This window comes from Stegodyphus dumicola, chromosome X2, assembly GCF_044657685.1.
Source record: "Stegodyphus dumicola isolate Sdum_Otavi_A_Nest chromosome X2, ASM4465768v1".
Classification (NCBI taxonomy): Eukaryota; Metazoa; Arthropoda; class Arachnida; order Araneae; family Eresidae; genus Stegodyphus; species Stegodyphus dumicola.
In genome coordinates this window covers 3,263,233-3,287,136 of record NC_140781.1, presented here as the reverse complement: position 1 = coordinate 3,287,136, position 23,904 = coordinate 3,263,233, and the positions used below count along the sequence as shown (strand labels likewise).

Below are 23,904 nucleotides of genomic sequence, written 5' to 3'. Positions count from 1 at the left end.
AAGTTCATCTTTTCTCCCAACTCAAGATCATTCCAAATTACATAACGCTGCTTGAAAAATGGAACCAAAACCCAAAATTAACCAATCACAGATTAGCTGTACTTTGTGCACCTACATGTATGAATAGCTAGTAACTACGTAGTCTCTCTCTCTTTCGACTCTTCTCCTTAGTGCTGACAGCTTGTCCCTCAGCCTCTGCTAGCTACTCTCCATTTATTAAAATGCAATTACATATTTAAAATTATGGGGCGCGTTTAGCACTCCTACTCTTCTAGAGTTATGTATTAAGTAATTCGTCATTCAGGAATAAATGATGTTTACCTATCAAACTGGTTGTGCTTCTAAAATTCCATCCAATCATCAATTACGTCATAATGTCCAGTTACCTACGCAGCAGTTTCTTCGGCCATGACTAAACGTAAATTGTTTTCATCTTCCGCCAAGCAAACAAACATTATATATATATATATTTACTAAAGAAATATTGATTATATTATCTCCTAATATTAATTTTAGTAGAGGTATCTAAAAAAAGTGAACCCATAGGTAGGAAGTTTAATTCCGAAAATTGTTTTAAAGTAACTTGACTGTAAATTGTTAAAAATGTTTTACGGGGACTTGAATTAAATCATGAATAACAAAATTTCAAACTTTAAAAAAGAAATTAAATTAAAAGCAAGTAATTATTGCTATTAATCGGAAATTAGTTGACTTTTCAAGGGGAACAAACCAACTCCCGTTCAATGAAAAATAATTAATAAATACGAAGCTGTTTCGTCTTTTACTCAAGTAATAATGGTGGTGCCAAACTGGCACATAATCAATATTTCTTTAGTAAATAAATTATTATTATCTTACTTTGCAGCTATTGCTCAAGTATTAGCATAACTTGTTTTCGAACTAAGTGAATTTAAGATCATACAACATTATATATATATATATATATATATATATATATATATATATAAGAGTAGAAAGTAGTAAATCATAAAGTCATAAAAAAGTGTGACCTAGTTGGTCAAAAATTGCGCTTTGAGCTGCAAATCTTAAAATAGAATGATAATAAAAGGAGAGGTAAAGAATAGCTAAAGCCGTAAAGAACACATGAATTATCTAATTCCAGATATTACATGTAAACAAAGTTAAGATAACAAAATCAAAGTTAAAGCAATAAATTGTACGCGAAAAACACCTACATATTAAACAAGAAAATCTATACAAAATCAAAACTGGTACGCGAAAAAGTCCTAAACAATTTACAAAATACTGAGAAATATTACATATAAAAAACATGGTCAATCATCATGGTCTGTTCAAGGCTTCAGACAAAACCTGTCAAGGGAAAAGTGCCTGAAGCCCTCAACCAAGTTGATACCCTCCCCAAAAAAACAGACACTTTTTGTCGAATAATCCATTGGGACTGAAAACGGCTTTCCTAGTATTAAATTAATTTTTTTTTATCTGTTACAAGGATGTCACAATAGATTTGTCTCTTTTCCCGACGATAAAAGGTTAAAGCTAAAAATTTTAAACAAGAAAAACCTTGCAATTTAAAAAAGAAAAAAAATCATCTAAATGATGTAAGCAAAATCCTATATAAGTTAGCCTGGTTAAGCAATTGTACAAACAAATTTTACAGTTTTAATCCTGCAAGTATTTAATATACATCATTTGAAGGGGCAGGCCTCTTAGTGTGAAAAATAAAAACTTTTTCCTAATGAAAAAATCATCACAAAGAAGGGTCCTGTTAAGACCAAAAGGCAAAGCATTCGTGAAGTAAAATAATGAACATAAAGGCTAACATGCCTGCGTCCGATGTAAACTGAGCTGAAAACGTGGGAAAAGGTTCTCAGAAAGTGACGAAGACCTTATGAGTGCTTCCAGAATTAAAAAATCAGTCCAATTCTACCTATTTGAGGAGTATGAAACAGAAGCAAGTAAACGTAATTTTGCAGAAGCCAATGGAATTGTCCGGCTTGTAGGAGAAAAACATCGGGGGTTGAGAGGGGTCGAGGAAGGAGGCAATTCTTTCAAAATGGCGTTTCTAAAAGCGATTATTTAAATAAAATGGTAAAAGCAATATAATTGCGAACTGGCTACAAGCAAGTTGAAAAAGAACAAAAACCAGAAAATTGTTGGTTAAAGTCGTAATTCTTCACGCTAATGGGCTTTAGAGCGTCTTTCGAAAAGAAAAAGACCCTTAAAAATTAATAACAGGGAAAGGATGGCCAGAACATCGTGATATTATATATTAAACATACTGAAGTTCTAGGCCACATTTTGAGAGAAAAGAGTTTGGAGTACTGAGAATTTATGTTAAATTTTTACATTAGATTACCTATTTTATTCATCCATCATCTACCTTCCTTTCTGGTTTGGGTAAAACATTTTATGTCGCTAAAACAAGTAATAAATAAGTTTAAAATAAATAAGTAAATGCCAGCTTTTTTTAAGGATTTTTTAATAACTGATTTTGGAATTAACTGCCCTGTAAGATGCTAATGAAGTAAAGTATTTCTTCTTGTAGCAGGTCTGTGCTATTACAGATTCTTTTTATTCTTAGAAGTTGTACTAGTATTAACTGTCACCCTTTTCGAAATGTTAGAAGTCCAGTTAGTGAGCTTGAGCGTGTGAAATTTGAAATCTCTGCGTTTGTCATAAATTTCAATAAGATTGTAATTAATAATTTGTATATCAAGGTAAACTATGTCATTTTGCTGTGCTTTGGTGGAGTTAAGGTTAAGGCTAGTAGGATATATATTTGCATTTCCAAGTTTGTTGTTGTTATTAAAGGCAGTTACGTCATCTATATATGTAGAAACGTACTTGTAATACTTGTGCTCATCTTGATTCAGCGAATGCATAAATTTCAGTTCTTGAGTGAAAAGGAATAGTCCACAGATTGCTGTTGAGCTATTTCCACCTATAGGTATTGCTTGGACTTGTTTAAAGATTTTGTTATCAAATTGCAGATAACTGTTAAATAGTACACTGCTGAGGAAAAGTTTCCATGCTTCTCTAATGACTATTGTAAGGATGTGCGGAAAAATTTCAAGGAGAGTGAGGAGGCTATTGCAAATTTCTTCTAATGGCAAAGTGGTGTACAGGTTTTCGAAGTCGTAACATTGAATATGGCCTATTTTTAGTGTATTCAACGTCTCAATTATTTTTTCGTTGTTATTAAAAATCCAGTTGCAGTGCTGATCATGAAAATCGAAATTATTAATGATATCTAGTACCTGTTTAACTTTCTGGGCAAAAAGATAGTCAATCTCTTTTAGAAAATTTTCTGTAGCATTTACAATGTATCTGAAATTGATAGGAGTTTTATGAAATTTAGAAAGAGCATAGAGATTTGCAAACTTATTATAATATTTGTTGGGACGAATTTTGAGCCTTCTGTGTAATGCTGTGAATTTTTTAGAAGTACCTTAGCATTGATTTTAACTGGCTGATAATTGCTGGTGCTAAGTAATTCCTTTTGAATTAAGTCATAGTAGTGACTAGTGAAGCAGTACTTGATGGAGGAATTCGGACAACGAATAATTGAGTACGGTGGTTTCGAAGCGTGGCATCTACATTCACCTGACCTGACTCCAATGGACATTTTCTTGTGAGGATACCTCAAACAGTAGGTGCATGCGACCCCTCCCCAAAACTGCAGGATCTTTAACGACGTATTACAGATAATTGTACAAACGTGTTACCCGCTATGCTACAATGTGCAACATGAAGTTTTAACAAGGGTCCAGATGTGCATTTCAGCTGATGGAGAGAAGTATAAAACATCGAAAATAAAAAATAGCTTGCATAACTAGTTGTTTTTTTCTTTTTAAGATCGTTTCATGACGTCACACATGACAAACAAATGCGCGTTTATAACGTTCTGTTCTTAACATCCATGTCCATGAGGTGTCTTTTTGTACTAAATCGACGATACTCTATAACCTTGTAATTCATCCTGTCTCGTATAGATGACCTCTTTACTATACTTGGAGACCACTTTTATGACTACAGCCATAGCCGTTCGCAGTTAAACGAGTTGCACCGGACTTTATTGGGCACCTTGTATATTGAGAGAGATAGAGAGACAGTTATAAGTACATGCATATATAAATTTAAGGAATGTATATAAGCTTAGATGCAAATGAATGTGTGCAAACACGTGCAAAAATATATAAGAACGCATAGTGTAAGGTTGCGCAAGTCGTACCACCGGGCGTAAGTATTACCTTTCAAATACTAGTCGTAGTATCACGTCAGCTGCGCCTCTTCCGACAAAAAGAGTTACCTCCTATTGTTTCATATCGTGTTCATCTTCCTGGAATATTTGCAAGGAAGACCGCAAAGGGAGTATGACTCAGTGCCTAAAATGCACAGGATGGGTGCACAACTTATGTACTGGAGTTGACAAGAAAATTAAAAATATATTTTTGTGAATATTGTTGTAATTAACTGTATAAACAAATTAATTGCAAAAAAATGTTTTATTATAATTGTCCAATTTTAAACGTAGTACGACTTATGCTTTAGGTTATACAACCTAGAATATTGGTTGTCTAAGACTTAGTAAGTCTGTGTTCATAAATTTTTTACAACAGAGTGGATTATATGAATTTTATTATAATAAATATTAGCAACGACAACATAAGACATTATTACTTAGATATTCTGACTGCCTCACCTTTATGTGCTTTGTGTGGTTCTAGACAATTCATGGACGCTGCCCATCTGTACGTGTGCTCTGCACTTAAGAGTTTGGACTGTATTGTAAAGAAGTATTGGAGAGCTCGTTGCCTAATGACCTGATGGTCAATGGCCAGGCATTTGATAAATAAAAAATATTATTACCACACATGTAATTTATTTTTTTCATAGATCCTATTATTTAAACCTATTTTTTCTTAACGGTTGCGACTTCGCAACCTTCCCTAATGTCGAGTAGTAGTAGGCAATAACTATGTACTTGGGTGCTTCAATGCATGCGAAGATTATTTACATGTGTGAGAAATTCCTTTGTGAAGGATTGGAGTCAACTGAACCATATTTGCATTTCATGCAGCAAAACGAACCATGAAAAACCTCACGCAACCAGTTGGCTTTAATGGATTTGAACAATCGAATAAACTCTCAGTGTTTAAGAATTTTATCTTCTCAGGTTGTTTGTGGAGAAAATATAGTGATTAAATTGTCTCTTTTAAGTTGATGAGATCGAACATTTACCTACCTTCATTAGTTAAAACTTTCAAAACTATGAATAAGAGGAATAACCGCTCTGAGTCAAATTCGGAAATTTTTTAAACTGTCTGTTGGAAAATCATAGCGAAACTTAAGTTTTAAACTCTAGTTAAGGATTGCTTAACATTTCGGGTCTCGCTTTGAGAATTCTGATGATATTAAAAATAATTTATTTTATTCATTTCTTATTAATGCTACGGTAAATTTCTACGTCAGTTTGGGGGTGACATTTACAATGTGCATGCGGATATGAATTCAAATACTTGGGAGAGATATTTCATGAAAATACTTTGTTATCTAAATTAACACACCCAATAAAAATGCTTCTTTTGGGCAGCTAATGTTTAGATGAGTATGGTGAAGCATCATTTTCATATTTCAGGTAAAATAGTTGTATATACTTGCAGAGTTATTAGGTTAATTGGAAGCAGAAAAGATGAAAAATATGCAACCGCCTTCGCCGGGAATCGAACCACGGACCTCTGGAATACCGGCCCAGCGTGCTACCGTTACACCACGAAAGCACGATAGGGAAGTGGGAGAAATACCTTATATAATTTAAGGAATATATTAAAAAGAACAAAAATGTGTAATAAAACTTGAAACAAATTTATGAAAGCCTTATTATCTTTACGTTATCTCAAATATACAAAGCTGTTGCAAGACATCTTAAAAATATGACTCCAAAACCTATCCTTTTCAACGAAAGAGTAATTGTTTTTTAAATCACTCAATTTTAGTTTAAATTTTATAATTTTTCCCTTCAAAAAAATATATATATATTTATTATATTTAAAATGTATATTAACGTGATTTAAAGTCTGAAACATTTAAAAAACACTACACGCCATTAAATTGTTTAATGTACATTAACTACGTATAATGAAGTCCAAGAGAGTGATTTATTTGAAATTTTATTTTATGTATTTTTAGATTCATTTATGCTCAATATATAGTGTTGGTCATGAAAGGGTGTTATATAATTGAGTACTTGGCGAACAATAGTAAAGTTAATATACTATTTGACACGTTTTATTGCCTTATAAGGTATTCCTCCCGTCTTCTTAGCAGGCCTTTGTGGTGTAGTGGCCAGCACGCTCGACGCGAATTCGAGAGGTCCGTGGTTCGAATCCCGGCTAGGACACTGTTCATTTTTCATCTCTTCTGCTTCGAAAAAATCCTAATTTCTCTACAGTGGCGTCCGAACTAAAAGGCGGCGAATGATGATTCTTCACCTTCAGGATTTGGCGATTGGGTCCCCTAAAACCCAAGTCGGCCTTGAAAAGGGAGGTAATATCGTCGCCAAGTCGGCCTTATATAAGGTATTTCTTCCGCCTTCTTAGTAAGTCTTTGTGGTGTAATGGTCAGCAAGCTCAATGAGAATTCGAGAGGTCGGTGGTTCGAGTCTCAGCGAGGGCATTGCTCATTTTTCATCTCTCCAGCTTCGAAAAAATCCTAATATCCCTACAACCTGATGAAACTCTTTTGACGGAATTTAAATAAACAGCAACTGAAGCTTTCTGATATTTCTATCAGCTGAAGGCTATGAAAAATGGTAAAGTTGGTGTCCTTTGTAGGCTGAAAAATTAATTCGAAGCTTGAGACCAGTAGTACTTTGAAAACTTTTCCATGGAATGGAAGACCAACGACTGTGGTTTCATTTTCAGAAGAAATCAACTGGCGTTATCATAACATAACGTAAAACACTTACTCAAAATTTGATACTAAACGCGAATTTCAGTCCTCAGACTATCCCTTCGTTATCCATAGGACATCCCTATAAATGTCTATGTTTTTAAGAATTTATTACGCTATTCTGAGCTTAGTTGCTCTCATTAAAGATAAAACATCCTCCGATTCAGTTAAGTTTAATTAAATAAATCCCAATAATAAAGTTAACCAGCCATCTCATTGACAATATTATGAATTTCTGCTTTGATTATACTACTATAGTAAACTCTTAATCCAGTATAATACAATATTTTTCAAGCGGTTAGTGATTTCTGGATAACTACATATGCACGTACATAGATAGGTAAATAAGTAGAGATAAATACGTATGATAAATATTAATGAAATAAAAAAAATGATCTCTTTCTGGAGTAAAATTAAACCCGATTATAAGAATACAATTCCCTATTAAATATATACTCAGAGTAATGCTCCATCAAGTAATAATAATACAGGGTTGCATGTAAAGTTAAGAAAAAGAAAGAAATCAATAGCTCTCGCACATAGAGAGCAAGAACATCCTAAAAACATACAACCAACAACAAAATTATGAGTTTTAAATAAGTACAGTGAGAAGCAAACAAAATGTGTGCCTGATCATAAATACTTAAAGCAAGCATAAAAATATACAAATAATCAATGTGCCCTTAAAATCCAGTCTACCAATACATCTAAAGAAAGCAAAAGAAATAAATTATCAGACCAAACCAGAATTTGTGAAAAACGAAATAAATAAATAAACTTTGGGACAAACATGTGCTGAAAACAAATAAATGTAAGTACATTCAAATATTGAGGCTATTAAGACCTGATTGGTTCAAGATAGAAATTGGTTAGCTGTCTTCCTGAGGTTGAGCTGTGGCATAAAGGAATGAAATTAAACCCAATAACTTCGTTCCTTACTAATGCAATACATAACTCGGCAGGGGTTTATGAGGTCAAGTGTTATTTTTAAACCACTTTACCGTTTCCTGCGAGACAGACTCGTCAGTTTGAAAAGTGTCGTCAAGGCGTCATACACATTCGTTGGTCTAATGTTTCCTAGATTGTTACCTCTAATAGTCGCTTCATATTTTCTAGCCACTAGAATACGGAGAAAATGAAAAGAGGAGATTTATGGCCAAATTAGTCACGCTGTCTCCGGACGGGTGTTGTATCAGGATCATACAATGGAAATTACATTAAAAATACGAAAAATAGGAATGCACGTATAATCCCCTTTCAGCTAGCATTATAGTGGGACCTGCTGCTCATTTGAAAGCATGCCCTTGGGGGATCGTCTTTGTTAATGTTCACCTAAGAATTAGACCACATAAAATATTTTTTTCTCTTGGGAAGGATGATATTATTCCACATCATTGGAACTGAAAAGTAGGCGGTTTTCTAAAGAGGTTTTTACAGCTGGTGAAAGGAGAAAAGAAACATTTTTAACGTCAGTTCTAGAAGCAAAACCTTTATCCTTGGAAGGAGAAAAAGTTAATGTTTCAGTTTGGTAAGACCGTGAAGTGGTTAAAACGTAATTTCTGATGATTAAGCCGGCTGGTCTCTATTTTTGTATGGGAAAAGTACAAGTTCACTTTTATTATACAAACCACATATAATAGCAAGTAACAAATGAAAACAAATATTGGTAGGTAACATTCTCTCATTTACCCAGGCTTACAATATCACGTCGCAGAGAACAAAATACTCGTATAAAACCTTAATATCATCACTAGTTATGTTGTACTGTTTTTAATTCTAGGATTTTGCCTTCTCTAAAGAAAGTACTTATTAGTGTAGCGTTTGCCAAGTGTGAATCTGCAAGTAGTTAAATGAAATTTTATTTACTGAAAAATTCCGCAGTCCCCCAACTGAACCATGCGTACTTAAATTTAGACATACGCAGCAACAGCTGTGATACGCATTCAGGAACTTAGCTACAATTTTACATAGCTTAGCTGCTCTACGTCTTCTTTTATTTTCGTTGAATGTACTTACTTCTGAAATGACGCAATTTCGAAAAACGAGGAATGAAAGAACAGAGTAACTTAATATGTTAATTGGCTAATCAAACTCACCATAAAACGTATGAGTGATTAGAAAAAAGTCATTTAGATTGTCAATATTCTTTAAAATTTGGCCTCACAGAGGCCGAGTGGCTACTAAATACTAGGAATTCAGTCCGGGTTTGATCCCTGGTAAACAGCTCGCCTGCATAGTTGCATTTCGTGGATTTTCCCTTGAGTATCTTGAATACGAACAAGTTTCTTTTAAGGAAAGAGCCCTCGTGTATTTTACCGGATTCAAAATACCTAAACTTACATATCTTCTGATGGTCTACGGATGCATTTCTAGTATTGATTAATACGATGACAGGGAACATATTACACAAAAAACTTAATTTTTTTACGATAAGCCGCAAGGTATTAGTTAAACAGTAACTATCTAGTGCGAAAACATTCTAGCTAGATTTCTTTGTTTTTAACTCTAATTCACATGCGTTAACAAAGTCTATAATATATATTGTTACAAGTTTTGTATTTAATAAGATATTTTAGTAGAATTATAATTAAAATTGTTTTATTTTCATTCGCAATGCAGCACGTGATAAATTTTAAGAGAACGCTACGCCAAAAAAAGTAAAAATGTAAATGTATGCACTTGAAATTAAATAAATAAATATCTTCTTTTTTTAGTATCGAAATTGAATAACTGTAAATGATTACTGTGTTAGCTCTAACCGTAATTCTAACCTCATGTTGGTTTCCAGAAATCTCGAGAAGCAAAGAAATTAGTAGAACTCTCTCGCGACCGATTGAAAGTTTTAGAAAGCCCGAGAGAGACATCTCGGCTTAGTTGCTTAGTTACAATTAATGCGATTTGTTCAGTTCCGCGCGAACTGAGATATATGAATTAGCTTTCTCTTTCTCTTTGAACTGCGTTGTATTTTAACTTTCTAGTAGTTTAAAGTATAACTCCTGGTTATATTGCTTGATATTTTGAACACGTTGTACGAATATTCTAGCATTCTTTTATATTTCTTTTGATAAGAATAAATTTTATTAACGTTTTTTCGGACATGTGTATTCAATATATTACGAACCCTCGCAACACTTTTTGGTGTCAGGAAAGGAGTTAAATGCCAGTGACAAGAGCGATGGAAGAACAAATAAAGCAGTTACTGGCAGCTGTTTTGCTGCGTCTAAAGAAGAAATGAAGGCGAGAAAGAAGAGAAGAAACTCCCCAAGAATCCGTTAAAGCAGAAATGAAAGCTGGTCGAGTAACTTATAAAGCAGAGGTGGAAGCCTTTCAGGAATCTGTTAAAGCAGGGATGGAAGCTGTACAAGAAAGATGAATAAGGTCAAGAGGAAATGAAAAGAGAAATTAACTGCGTAATAGAAAACAAATTCGAGGATATGGAAGGCTGAATAGACACAGTTGAAGACAAAGTTGGAGAAATTCATGAAAGATTTTCTGTGCAAATTGCAGAAAGAGTTACTACCGTACAAGAACAAATCGAACAACAAATTGAAGACAAGGTTTCTGCTGCCGTCACTTGAAGAAGTTGACACTTTGAAGAAATGCATAGGAACAGCAGGAAGCAATTCTGACGGATTTAAATTTTACCTGTACTATCCACTTATGATGGTAAGATCTCCTGGCAAGTATATAAGACAAAATTTTCTATAGTGGTGGATACGAAAGAATGAGATACCCAAGCTAAGGCCTGTCGCCGCGTCTCTGGGAGCAGACGCTGCGGATATTCTTCAAACTCTTCCAGAAAACCAGAGACTAATCTTCGAAGCTCTATCCCGCGCGTTAGAGATGCGCTTTGGCAAGAAATGTTTAAAAGATTACAGCTAGTTTCAATTAAAATCCTATTAACAGAAGCCCCCGGAAACACTCCAGGAACTTGCCACGGATGTTGAAAGGCTATCTCATCTCGCCTTTTCGGAGGTGCCTGACAGAAACAAAAGAAATTCTGTCCCTGCAGTAACTCCATCGACGGCATCTGGGATTCTGTAATACAGAAACTCTATGAAATGCAGGTGTCAAAGACTTCAAAAAACGCTCTAGTGTACGCCGCGAAATTCGAGACAGCCCAGCAAGCAACTCTTAGCGACCACCACCCAGTCAGAGCTGTGAAATTCCGCGAGCCAGTGGATAAAGTGATGGCTCGTTTAGATGATTTATTCAGACAAGTCAATGCTCTAATAGGGAGTAGGAGCGAGAGCAAACTGTGTCTAAAGTGTGGGAAATGTGGTACTGAAGGCCACATGCGATGGAATTGCAGAACACTGCAGGGCACGGAAAATAAAACTAATGATTTGACCAGACAAGTCAGTCCCTTGAGACAGAATAGAAGTGAAAAGAGACCCACCATAAAGAGCTGGAACTGCGGTGTCGAAGGCCACGTACGAAGGAACCACAGAACACCCCAAGGCACGGAAAATAAGACCATTCCCCAGCAACGACGCAGGAAACAAAGTAATGGGCATGTCGCACGGAGGAATTTGAAGGATAATGAGAAGGCCCATTTAAAAACGCGTTAGATAACTGCAGTGAGCGGTGGCAATAATGAACTGTTCATCATAGGACATATCAATGGAGTTCCTTGCAATATGGTGATTGATACAGGAGCGAATGTTACCATCATTCGTAAAGATTTAGCTCAAAAGTTTAAAGATGAACTCATTTAGACGCCATCCTGTGTAACCTTCCAAACTGCATCTGGTGATAAATTCAACATTAAATGTAAACATCAAGTCTGGAAGTGCCGCTTACTATCACACGCTATATGCGGCAGATATTACACATCCTTTTATACTCGGATAGGACTTTCTAAGGTAATAACAATTTTTATTGGATTTTAAAAGTAACGAACTGCATTCAGTATCTGAGGACATAACTATCCATCATCAGAAGGGATCTTCACCTGTAAAAGCCGATGCCTTGTCTAGAAGACCTTGCTCAGAAAGCTGCCGATATCGTATTATTGTCGAAGAGAAAGACGAACTACTGAGTCCGGTCGAACAACAAATTAGAATATCAACATCGGCTGATTGAGACCTATGGAGTGGGACAGAAGTCAGGAAAGACCAGCTGGAAGAGGGCGACAGTAAGCCCATAAATGATTTAACGGAGTCCTCAAACAGAAAACTATCTGGTAGGATATTTCGATCTATAGTAAGGCGACAAAACAGTACTGTGCTCTCTGGGACTCGCTCCACATTTGTAACGGCGCCTTGTACCGGAATTTCAAATCGGAAGATGGAAAGGAATTCCAATGGTAGCTAATACTCCCAAGATCCCGGACGTTCTTAAGGAACTACATAGCATCCGTGCAGAAGGCCACTTTGGAATAATGAGGACCTTACAGAGAATTCGAGAGCACTTCTATTACAGTAATGCAGCGGATGATATGCGAAAGTGGTGCCGATCTTGCGATGCCTGTGCGGCTCGGACAGGAGGGAAGAAACGCAACCGGTGCAAGCTGCAACGTTACAACGTAGGAGTACCTTTTGAATGTATTGCCTTTGACACCCTGGGCCCTTGCCACGAAATGTTGATGGCAAAGAATACATCCTCGCTGTCATAGTTTACTTCACTAAGTGGCCTCAATGTACAAAACTACAGTCACCATTGGATGGGCCTTAGCTGTAACCGCAATGTTAGCTGTAACCGTAATTTCATCTTCTTGTTGGTTTCCAGGAATATAGAGAAGCAAAGAAATTATTAGAATTCTCTCGCAACCGATTGAAACCCTTAAAAGGCCGGAGAGAGACATTTCAGCTCAGTTTCTGTTAATGCGATTTGTTTAGTTTCGCGCGAACTGATATACGAGTTCGTGAATTAGCTTTCTCTTTGAACTGTGTTATATTTTAACTTTTCAGTAGTTTAAAGTATAACTACTGGTTATATTGCATGGTATTTTGAACACTTGTACGTATATCTTGTACGAAATTTCACGCCCTCTGTTATATTGTTTTTGATAAGAATCAATTTTATTAACCTTTTATCGGGCTTGTGCAATCAATCTATTTCGGACCCGTATGCACGCAACAATATTTTGTTGCAACTCAATTCAGTAATGACAACATTATTTTAAAAATATTCTTATCAGTGAGTTAAAATAGTACATTTCATATGTCGCTTCTTGAGATAATCTCAGTATCTTAAAATATTTGATGGAAAATATATTAAAACCAGTGAATGTATCTTTCTAGAGACATAATAGGAAGAAAGCAGTCGTCTTTGCCAAACATAATAGGAAGAAAGCATTATCTTTGCCAAAAAGAAACTTTAAAAATATGTATCAATTCCTAAAATTCTACTACTATTTTAGAAAATATCTTATTCCTTAGGATAATACTTTTTACTTCTTCATTTTCACATTCTTTCTTCTGATAATGTAATAAAAATGCTCCTGAATGTAGTGAACCGATTTTCTTTCTGTATAAATAAATTATAATGCGAGCGGTATTTCAAGAAAGATTTTCTTTCTTCAGTACTATGATAGTTTCAAATTAGATTTTACACTAGAATAAAATTTAAACGATAGCTTATCATATATATAATTCAGTCATGCTTTTGCGTTTAAGAAAGCAAAACCACTTTATTCTTGCTCTCTTTTTTTTTAGAGAAGGTATACGATAGCACATTTTAGTGCAACAAGCTCGTTACCAAATATATGTGAGTAATAGATATTGCGTAGTTTCATAATTTTGTTTTATTTATTAATTTATATACTTTAAAGATACTAATGAAGGAGTTTTATAAATTTAAAGTTTATTATAATTTTATTTTAGACTTTTTAAGAAGTTTTAGTCTTTTTTAATAAAAATAAAACAATTAGTTTTAATTTGTGGAAACATTTCCTTGTTTTCCGTTAGGTTCTCATTTACCTGTGGAGCTTTGCTTTTTACACAAAAATGCCATGAGGACTTGCACAGAATTATTTGATTATATTGAGTAACCTTAGTGTGTGATGTTGGTAAATCATGTAAATATTTAAAAATTGCATTCAATTTTAATGTAGGAAAGGACAACTTGTCATACAATGTCAAAAGTTTAAGAAGTGAATCCATGTCAAACCCAGTTCTGAAAGAAGCATTTTTATACTACTGTAATATGGTCCTTCTAATGCTTTACATCTCTTGGCACTTTCGTATAGCTTTCGACGTGCCGTTATTACAGACTTCTGCGGGAGAACTCCTAAAGCTTCTCGCTACGTTAACCTGAATTTTTATTTTGCACTCAAATAATACATTAAAAGGTAATATTTCTGTTTATAAAAGGAAAACCAGCTCACACGTGCCAAATCTGTCTCGTATGGAGAAAAATAATTTATTCGGTTTTTCAGAATAAACTCTTCCGATAAACTTCACTATGCAAAAAATATTCTTCACTAATGTTTAATTGTTAGGAGCAGGCATTAGCTGATTAAAGAAAAGTGCATTCAATCGTTTTAAAGCACTTGCTATTTTAAAATACAGTAGTCATTATGAATTAGTTATCCATAGTCAACTTCATTTAGATTGATTAAAAAATTGTGCCAATAAACTTTGTCAATACATTCAGTGTAAGTATTAAGGTACATTGAAAGTGAACAATCATGGGCAAAAATTAAGCGAATTCTTCATACGTAAAAAAGTTGTACCAAGAACGTATGCGCTGTCTGTAATTGACAAATACTTGTTTGCAATCTGATGTTTATTTAAAAAACGTTTTTACTAATTCGCAAATTATATAATTAACTAACTCGCAAATTGTGTTATTTATTGTATTTTACGCTAAAATAAGTCCCTTAAGCGAAACTATAATTTCTTCAGTCTCAAAATTTTAGTAAATTTTTGACAAATTAAAAACATATCTCTAAAGCTCCATGTCATAGGTAATATAACTAATATTTTGTTTTCAAAAACAGCTGAATTTACCAATCATTAATGTCGATTCTACACTACTTTAAAATGCTAGACTACTAAAATGGTAAATATATACAGACAGCTTAACATTCCATTTTACCTTCGGGCTACAGAATCACATCTTAAAATAGAGGTTTAAAATGAAACCTATTTATTAAGACGTCAACCTGACGATTACACAGAACTCAGGAATAAATAGAAACACGATCCCCTTCATGACTTTCAGACCATGACTTCGTACAAGCCATGACTTTCAAGTGCTTAAGTTCTTTAATAGAAGATGTCAAGATGTCAGTTTAAATTTTAGTGTATAAATAAAGACCGTTATCACTTGGATTAGGCTTACTAAGACTCGTGCCTTTCCCCAGCCGCCCTTAACGGGAGTAAGGCCTTTCGGCAGCGAAACACGTGAACATTTCTCTGATTAATAAACATATTATTTTGGTAAAACTCACTAAAGATTCAAAATATTTTATTTATGGAAACTAAACATTATTATATTATTATATTATATTGCGTGATATTGTGACATTGTACGAATATCTCTGAGGAAAATTTCAGCGTTTCGTTATATTTCTTGTGATAAGAATAAATTTTATTAACTTTTATCGGACTTGTGCATTCAGTCTATTAGAAACCCGTACTCAAGCAACAATATATCTGAATGTCCTACAAAATGCAATCTAGAAAGAAGTTATGGACTGGATTTGTAGATAGTAAACTCATACGTTTAAGTTTTGACGATAAGACAAAGTGCAGAAGGGAAGTCTGCCTAAGGGAACGAATGTGGAAGAATTCCTACTAGAAAATTGACTGGTATTCAAGTTACATATGGATAAAAACACAAAAAAGGCCTTGCAGCCAGCCCGTCACGCTGAGGTTGAACCCGTGCGCACGCAACTATATTTTTGTTTCTAATAGACGTAATTCTGAATAGAGCTATTTATATATTGCACGTTGACATAAACGAAGAATAATAATTAGAAAAATATTTATAAGATTCAGTTACAAGCTATTTAAAAATAAGATACTTCTTAAAACTTGACTCTTTAAGAAAGTACTTAAACACAAACATGTTATGTATTTTGCGAGTCAGAAAGATTAGTTCTGTTTTTTAAAATAAAAACTGAAAAATTAATTTTTTGAAATTAAGAAAGGTCTTACCTCCTTAACATGAGTGGGGAAGTAAAGAAAAAATCGGAGGCATTTTTCCCACATGCTATTGTGCTGAAGTGTTAGTAGATTCATCTAGAATTTATAAGTATTGTGCTACAACTCACAGAGACAACACTTCATATTTTTAACGATTCCTACTCCAAAACTCTTAATAAAATCTTCAATTAATATCTTTAATTTTCAATTTACAATTGTATTGTTAACAAATTCAGAGATTTAAATAGCGAGAAATAAACTTCATTAAATTTAGTATTAAAAAATAAAAATTATTTTAATAACTTAAATTCGTAAATTATTTTTAGTATACCTAAAAGATACAATTTTAAAAGTATTTATTTTAATATGTCGCATTTGAAATTTTTATGAACTTGTGCTGTGATTTCATGACGAATAAAGGTGTTTCTGATGTTAAGTGCATTACTTGCATATTTTCATTTATTGTTTTTGCAATAAAGTACATTTTACTATGAATAAATTTATGTTACTAAATTATTATTATTAATATTAAAATTATTTTACTATGTGAAAATTTAAATCTAATTTGAATTTAAAGTAGGTTCTATTTACAGCAGCAATCCATTTAACGTCTGATGATGGTTGGCTCAACGTTGGCGCCACATATTATATTGTGGTTGGTTGTTGTTTATCTATGGTTGGCGCATGTGATGCTCACATGACCCTGCGATATTTGGTTGATTCATACAATTATGCGAGTGCAGTCTTGTCTAGAATTTGTTGAGGGGTGACTGTGTTATAATATTATTAACTTAATTTCATATTTATTTATTAATTAAAATAATTATTGAATATGAGTGCTACTAATAAAAGAAAAGTAGACCTCGAAAATCGAGAACTTCAAGATTGCTGGGAGATAGATTATTTATTTATTCTGAACAAGAATAGTAAACCAGCGTCTGGAATGTTTACAAATCATAGCTGTGTTTAAAGAATATAACTTGAAGCGCCATTATCTTTCCATGCATGAAAAAAAGTATCATTCGTACACGCGAGACATGAAAATACTACTAGTGAAAAAAATGAAAAAGCAGCTGGATCATCAAACTATTTATTTTAATCAAGAACCAAAATTTCAAGAAGCATCTGTAGCTGCATCGTTTGAAGATTGTTTAGAAATAGCAAAGGCAAAGAAGCCATTTTTTGGATGGAGAATTCATTAAAAAATGTGCCATAAAAATGGCTCAAGCATTTAATGACAACGAAACAGTATCACTTTTTCCCCAGACTGTAAGCCGACCTGTAAACGAGATTAGCATGCATGTCACATGCTTACACACTGAAAATTTAAAATATTTTTGGATGAATTGGAAACTGAGTATGGAGATCTGCTTTTACATAGTAACTTTCGTTGGTTAAGTGTTGGAAAGTGCTTGAGGAGATTCTTTACACTTCGAAAAGAATTTCATCTTTTTCTCACAGAAATTGCCGTCGATGCAAATTTAGTTGATGAAAATTTTATTTATTTATTTGCTTTCCTAACGGACATTACAAATTATTTAAATATTTTGAATAAATCCTTGCAAGGACAAAATCAAAATGTGTTTGCCTTTATAAATATGTTACTGGATTTAGAAACAAATTAAAATTGTTAAGGTTTAATTTGGAGCAAAATAATTTATTTCATTTTGAATCTTGCAAAGAGATCTATGAAGAAATAAATGAATGTAATACAGAAGCGAATTTTAAAATATTTCTACCAAAATCGGATATGCTAATTACAGATTTAAAAGAAAGATTTTCTCAATTTGATGATCTTAAACCGTCTATTGATTTATTTTGTGATACAATTAATAGTGATATCAACTCCGTTGATCTTAAATATCAAATAGAATTATTCGACCTGCAGGCTGACCCATTTTTTGCATCTCGTGGAGTAACTGGAATAGAAATTTTCAAATTTTTAGATAAAGAGAAATGTCCAAAATTGAGAGATTTTGGACTTCAAATCGTATCAATGTTCGGAAGTACATATATCGGCGAGCGTCCATACTCCGATTTGAAATATACAAAGTCAAAATATAGAAAAAGTTTGAAAGATTCCACTCTTGAAGATATAATTAGATTTGCCACAACAAATATTGATGATATTGTTGATAAACAATTATGAGATAAAAAAGATATTGTTGCTAAACAATTATGGCCACAATGCTCTCATTAATATATTACGAATATTTTAAAGTTCTCTTTTTAGTATAAATAAAATATTTTAATTAACAAAAACGGACTTTTCATTTATCAACCTTCTTGGCCCCTGAAATGTTTGGTGAAGAAAATATGCCCCGCGGGCTATGATGAGTTGGACAGCGCTGTTTTAAAGGATTAATGTCATTCATTTTAAATAACTGAAATTAAAATACAGAGTTTAAAAGTGAAATGAAAAAAATCTGACCTTGGTTTATCCGGAGGGGGAATGGTTTTCTGAAATGGATTCTATCCAATTAGTAGTTGGGATGAAATGCGTTTTGCTGTATCCTGCGCTTAGAAAGGAATTTAAGGTTGAAGGCATTTCAGTTTGCTTTCGTTTTTTTAGATTTTTCGAGAGTAATATACAGCCAAACCCCGATGTAGCGAACCTTGTTGGTAATGAAACCTCCGGATATAACAAATACTTTATGAGTGATATAATGAATAAAATATAATAATGTTTTGGTTACTACCACTTTTCTATACAATTAAGGTTATTTTATACGGCAGTAGCCAACCTCAAACGCATGACAATTGGATATAAGGAATTTTATAGATATCGTACAACGAAAAATTACTTATTTATTTTAATTTTGTAATGAATTTTTTACTTTATTTTCTATTTTATTTTATTTATTTATTTATATTTTTTTTCCTGACGAAAACATTTTCTGAGTTACAAATGCATTCTTTTGGCGATTTATAATCGCAATGCGCACTACAGTAAACCCTTGTCGCACATAGTTTTGCATATACGCGTTTTCTTAATTGTCCCCATTAAATTTGTCCAGCGCGAGAGTTTCAGTTATACAGTGTACGCTGTTAAGCTTCAACTACTTTTCTATAGACCTCTTTAGTGACTGGTTTGAAAATTCATTCATTACAAAAGTAAAAAATTAGATAAAACATCAAAATCTGAGCTTTAAAGTTGTCGTTCAGGGCACGATACTGAATTCCTCATGACATTGAATCCAAATGTAAAGGTTTTATTCCTTCCACTGAACAACACTTTCTTAATAAAACCAATAGGTAAAAGAATCAGAAAATTCAAAACCTATTATGTTTACATCTCTGCGAATAAATCATTAGATTAAAGAAAGCAGGGCATTAATGGCACTTGGGAAAGAATTTAATGTATTATAGGACATTGCATAAACTGATAAAACTCGCCTGAGAACAAGTGAATTTATGAAAGTGAATGTTTGCTGGAATCAGATCTGGCCAGAAGATATCAACAGCTTTAAAGGATTTACATCTAGAATTTGAAGCCAACAAAATCGCACACATTGCAAAAAATGTTGGAGGTAAAGGAGTTTTAAAAATGAGAAATCAAAGCCTAAGTAGAGAATGGCGATCGTGAAGTGCTAAATGAAGCATTGGATAGTCTTATAATACCAGCAGATGGGGAAAGCAGCGAGAGTGAGGAAAATAGAGCCTTTAATGCACAAGAAAATAAAACTGCATGTTAAAAAAGGCAAGGGAGTAGTCTAATATTGTAATGGAGATTTATCCAAATGAAGAAACAAGAGAAAAATTTATGAAAGTCATGGAAAAACTTTGCATTCCTTACCGCAAAGCTTTGAATGAGTTGGTACCGCGCAAAAATCATCAGCTATCTAAAAAAAATAATTTTATCTTGTATCTATTTATTGAGCAGGAATAGAAATCCTTTCAATTAACATTTGTTTGAAACTTTCAGTTACATTAATATTTAGGTTTGTTTAAATCATATGTACTTTCTTAATTTGAACCGGCCCACCAGCGGCCGAGCGGTAAAGTCGCTGAACACTGGTAGTTCGGTCCGAGGTTCGAATCCCGTGAACGGGCTGGCTGCATGGACGTTTTCGTGGTTTTCCCCATGTGTAACGTGTATACGAGCCAGTTTCCCTTAGAAAGTCCTCCACGAAGACATCCCTCCCCTTAGGTAGATAGCCCTCGAGGCTTTGCCATAATCACACACGCCACACCACATCTTAATTTGAACCATACCTAACCCATTTTTCAAAAGTTAACTTTGCGGAACACTATTTTGCCGTGTTTCGCAAACTGTTATTCATGTCACTCCCGTATTCGTCAAGAATTTACTGTGCATTGGAAACATAGTGAAAATTATATAAAAATACAGAATGGATGTAACCAAATTGATATCTACCGGGAATACACGTTATCAAAATCTACACTTGGTATCATGTGGCAAAATCGAGACTCGATAATTTCTGTTTATGAAAGGTATATTTGAATATGAGAGAAAAGTTGGATACGAGAGAAATGCCGACCATAAGTATGTTGAAGAAGCATTGCTGAAATCGTTCAACGTTCAAAGAAGCAACAACGCATCAATATCTGAGCAAATACATTTGATAAACGCCAGAAAATTTTCCAAACACTTTGGCGAGACTGTGTTCTTGTGCTGAAATGACTAGTTGTATACGTTTAAGATGTAGAACAGTACTAATTCAGGAAAATATTTTGGAGACTCAGGAAAAGCTTCATATTAGGCATTGCGAAATGGAAAAACCCTTTATAATGGCGTCTCTCTCCAATACAAAAGGGAAAAAAAAAAAAAAAAAAACAGACTTTCAACGTCAATGAATCTGGGCTTTCCTATGAGATGATATCAGATTTAACGTTGAAGGATGCACTGACGAAAAATTATCAAAAGTGCGTTTAACATCTCTCGCGTGTGGCAGTATGAATGGCACCAAGATGGTTTGGTCTTTTTAAAATCTCTAAGGCCAAAATACTTTAAAATGTGAAATACATACTTCCTGTTCCCTATAGAACAAATAGTAAGGGGGAATTCTTTGATGAAGAGATGTAAGAGTGAGATAAAGAGCTTTCGGCCCAAAAGCAAAAGATTCGGTTGCAGCCGAAAACATCGCGGCAGAAACATCGCAGCCGAAAACGTCGCGGAGAAAACAACACTAGGCGAAAACGTCGCAAAATCTTAAGCAAAAATCTTAAGTTATCTTTTTAGCTTCTTACTTTTTCATTAAAACGTTATTAGTTCATTCGAAAATATGAAATATAGAAATAAAATATCCTTGTTTCCTTCTTGCGTTCCCAAATCATTATGCAAAAATGCATTCACTTTTAAAACCGGAAAAACGCACGTGTGCAATGTTATCATCATGCGATGATTTGTAGGTACTTTATTTCTTACCACAATATTTTTGACGACGATGTTTTTAAACTACTTTATTTACGACCACGATATTTTGTACCACGATGTTTTAGAACTGCGATGTATTTTCTTTGCTTTTTTTACTCCTACGATGTTTTGTACCACGACGTTTTCGTTTGCGTTGTTTTCTTCGCGATGTTTTCGGCGGTACCAAAGATTCTACTCTTGTCTCATAACTGTACTGCACTTACAAATGTCAAAAACACAGAACTGCCTCTAGTTGCTTCCTTTCCCACGAATGCTTGTTAGATATTGCCAGCTACGTACCAAGCTGTGATCAGGAGTTTGAAATGTTATTACAGGAAGCAGCTCATTTTAAGAACTTTAAAAATGTATGACAATCGAGTAGATTATAAAGTTTTATATCTTGCTGGAATGCTAGCGCTAGAAATAGAAAGGCAACTTAATTTAGAATTAACCCTCCAAAACTATTTTCGATATATCTGTTTAACTAAGGGTCTTTAACAATTGTTAATAATTAGAAAAAAAATAGCATTTACATATTTTTAAAATGAGGTATGGAGTTTTTCAATCATGAAATGACGATGTTGTTACAACCAACGATTCTAGTGATGAAGACTTTGTCACAGAATTTAAATGGCGAAATGTTCAAGTCAAAGATTGTTTTTCACATATACTGATAAAAAATTTGAAGAAAAGCAAACTCGGTATCATAGCGGATGACAAATCTGTGTGTCATTCATATAGTTGCGTGCGTACGGGTTTGTAATAGATTGAATGCACAAATCCGATGAAAGGTTAATAAAATTTATTCTTATCAAAAGAAATATAACAGAAGACTGGAATTTTCCTGATTGAGATTCGTATAAGTGTTCACAATATCACGTAATATAATCAGTAGTTATACTTCAAACTACTAAAAGCTTTAAAATAGAAAGCAATGCAAAACGAAAGAGAAAGTTAATTGAAATATCTCAGTTCACGCGTAACAAAACTCGCAGCAATAGTAACTAAGCAACTAACTAAACAGCTGAGCTGAGATGCTCTCTCTCTGGCTTTTTAAAGCTTTCAGATTTCGCCAGAAATTTCTAGTAATTTCTGCGTCTCGATATTTCTGGAAACAATAAGAGGATGAAATTAGGGTTACAACTAATATAATGGTCAATTACATTTATTCAATTTCAATCCGAATTAATGAGATATCCATTTATTCAATGTCAAATGCACTTGCTCTTGTATTTTTAATTTTCCGGCATAGCTTTCTCTTAAAATTTGTCTCCCTCTGTATTTCACGGAGAAATACAACAATTTTAATTATAATTCTCTTAAAATTAGGCATCAAAAGGCAAAATTCGTACAATGCCTCCTTCCCAAGGACTGCACGTCCCGAGCAATACAATCCCTGGACAGGAAGTCAAACTTTCAACTAAGTTTAATTATGAATAAACATTGCAATGCAGTAACAAACAACATAATAATTGCAATAAGTAAAAAAAAAATCAAATACTAAACCAATAAATGAGTGCCCCAAATTTACAAATTTCGAAACAAAATAGGACCATATGGTCTTATACTATTTATATTATATACACTACCTACGAGATCGCCTACGATACCATAGTAACGAGATCGCCTGTGGTAATGAAGGACTTTAGGCTGAGAGTGTGATAACTTACGGATCCGAACTACGACGTCGTTCAGCCTGTCTAGGACTGTGTAAGGACCATCCCATGGTGACTGTAGTTTAGGACAGAATTCTTTTCATCGAATCGGATTCCACAATCACAACTGATTTCCTTCGTTAAATATATGTCCTGTACCTCTCGTACCGTAACAACTCTTCATCTTTTTCCTCGCCAAGTAGACTCGCTCTCATGCAAACCTGTGTATATCTTCAAACCGAGCCTGGATATCTTGTACGTACTCCTCAGGCGATGAAGGTGAATCCAGAGGGCTACCAAACGAAAGAACAAAAGGCAGACGAAGATCACGATCGAAGAGCACCTGATATGTGGAATAGCCAGTAGTGTCGTGGACAGCTCTGCCATAAGCTGATAAAAATAGAGGTAACTTCTTGTCCCAGCCCTTTTGTTTTCTGGAAACCACCAAAGCGAGGTTATTAAGAATAGTTCGATTAAACCTCTGGACCATGTTGTCTGATTGCGTATGTAAAGGCCTCGTTTAAGTTTTATCAATGCCGAGTAGCTTGCAGATTTCTTTAATTACACCCGAGGTAAAATTCCTTCATTCATCGGAATGTAACTGGAGAGGTACTACGAACCTGGAAATCCAATGCTGTATCATTACCTCTGCTACTGTGATAGCCTCTTGATCAGGAACAGGTCCCGTTTTAGGCTACTTCGCGAAGTAATCAATGACAATGAGAATGTATTTGTTGCCAACAGAAGTTCGTGGCAGAGATCCCATGATATCAAAGGCGATACGTTCAAAAGGCGCTCCTACATTGTAACTCTGCAGCTTTCCTCAGCTGCGTTTCTTCAGTCG

General features: G+C 34.1%; 1 protein-coding gene across 5 annotated transcripts in view; it reads left to right on the top strand.

The window, feature by feature from the left end:
* The window catches only part of LOC118200014 (neuroligin-4, Y-linked-like), a 986,473-nt gene that overhangs the window by 439,588 nt on the left and 522,981 nt on the right, over positions 1-23,904 (top strand). The gene's annotated exons all lie outside the window — the stretch shown is intronic.